Below are 2,324 nucleotides of genomic sequence, written 5' to 3'. Positions count from 1 at the left end.
CTCCACCTCTCCCTCCAAATACCTGTCACCTGTTATTTTTCCTCTCTTCTCTCTCTCCCTTCTCCCTACTTTCCCTTTCTTCCCCTCCCTTCCCCCCTCCACCTTCCCCCTCTCCCCTCCACCACCAGCAACACCCCCTAATAACACCTCCACCACCTCCTCCTTCTTTCCCTCCAAATACCTGTCACCTGTTATTTTTTCCCCTCTCTCTCCCTTCTCTCTGCTTTCCCTTTTCTTCCCTACCCCCTCTCCCTTCCCCTCCCCCCCTCCCCCCCAACTCTCAGGTGAGACGCCCAGGTGCACACATTCGGCACACTGCTCTTTTTTTCTTACTTTTCCCATTTGTTCTCACCTTTACAGCACAATAGGATTCTCTCTCTCTCTCTCTCTCTCTCTCTCTCTCTCTCACACACGCACACGCACACACAGAACATATCCCTTTATCCCTATAGTCTTTTCCTTTCCTTTCCTTTCCTTTCCTTTCCTCTCTTTCTACTTTCCATTTTCTTTTCATCCCTTCCCTCCTTCCTCTTTCCTTTCTCCTTTCCATTACTTTTCGTCTCTTCTTTCCTTCCTCCTTTCCTTTTCTTTCTCTTCCCTTCCTTCCCTTCGTCCCTCCCTTCGTCCCTCTCACTTGGGTTTAGTAACGAGATGGAATTAATGAGAGAATGACGACTAATTGGCGACTCACTACGTTAAAGGGGAGACTGTAGAACGACACAACGAAACCCTACCTACCTTTCCCCTCACCCATCCCTTACCTACCCTTCCCCCTTCCCCTCACACCTTTATAACTCCATACATCCCCTCACCTACACCACCCCCATCTATGCTCTCCTCTTCCCCCTTAAATCTACCCCTCTTCCTCCCCTCTTTTCCCTCCCCTTTTCTCCTTTCCCCTAGAGACCTACCCCTCGTTTCTCTCCCTCCCTCCCCTTATCCTTCCCCTCGTAGACGCTGGGGGGAGGGGACAGAGGGGAAAGTGTGTGTGTGTGTGTGTGTGTGTGTGTGTGTGTGTGTGTGTGTGTGTGTGTGTGTGTGTGTGTGTGTGTGTGTGTGTGTGTGTGTGTGTGTGTGTGTGTATTACCTTGTCATTTGTTACTAATAGGTATGTTACTACTACTACTACTACTACTACTACTACTACTACTACTACTACTACTACTACTACTATTACTACTACTACTACTACTACTACTACTACTACTACTACTATTGCTACTACTACTCGCGATACCTCTACCACCACCACCATCATTGCCATCATCACCACCACCATCATCACCATCATCACCACCACCATCATCACCACAACTCCAAACAAACAACCAATTGGGATCACCTCATCACCACCATCACCACCACCACTACCACCATCACCACCACAGTAACAACCAAATCCACTCTCCCCTGACACAAATATCCCCACTAACATAAAACAAAGACCCACCACCACCACCTCCACCACCTCCACCACCATCACCTCCACCACCACCATAACCACTATCACCTGACCTCATCAAGCCCTTGGCAGCCTTGTACCTGGCCCTATATTAATCCAGTTTAATTAGATTATATTAAGACCTTTCCCATTCAGAGGGGAAAGAGGAAATTAATAGAGAATTAGAGTGAGGGGAAGGGAGGGAATAGTCAGCATTCCTTGGCCAGTGATGGCATGTGAGGGGAGAGAAGAGGGGAGGTGAGGGGAGATAGGGAGGAAAAGCAAGGGAAGGTAACGACGGAAAAAGTGGAAGAGAGAGAGAGAGAGAGAGGAATATGAGAACGTGGGATAAAGGGATGGAAAGGGAATAAGAAGGAAAACTAAAAAGGAGTGAACTAAGAGGGGAGAAAGTGAGGAGGGAAAGAAAAGAGAGCCAGGGAAGGTGAGGGCGATAAAAATGGTAGAGAGAGGAATAGGGTAACGTGGTATGAAGGGAAGGCGAGGACATGTAGATAAAGAGAGGAAGAAGTGGGAACAGTAAAGAGGAGAATAGGCAGAGGGAAGAACTGATGAAAGGACAAGAGAAAGGAGGAAGAGAAGGAAAAAGAGGAGGAAAGAGGAGGATAAGAAAGGAGAAGAGGTGGTAAAGAGACAAGAGAAAGGAGGAAGAAGGGAAGCAGCAGGAGGAGGAGGAGGAGGAGGAGGAAAATGTGCATTACTCGAGTTAACGTCTGAGAGGGATGGGAAAGGGATGGGAAGAGAGGAGGAAAAAAAAGTAACCGAGAAAGGATGGTGATAATGATAGGAAGAGGAAGAAGGAAGTAGGAATAAAGAAAATAATTAGGAAGTGAGAAGATGAGTAAGAGATAGGAGGCAGAGGAGG

This window comes from Eriocheir sinensis, chromosome 5, assembly GCF_024679095.1.
Source record: "Eriocheir sinensis breed Jianghai 21 chromosome 5, ASM2467909v1, whole genome shotgun sequence".
NCBI classification, from domain to species: domain Eukaryota; kingdom Metazoa; phylum Arthropoda; class Malacostraca; order Decapoda; family Varunidae; genus Eriocheir; species Eriocheir sinensis.
The sequence above is the reverse complement of the archived record's forward strand: the minus strand, read 5'-3'. Positions refer to the sequence as shown.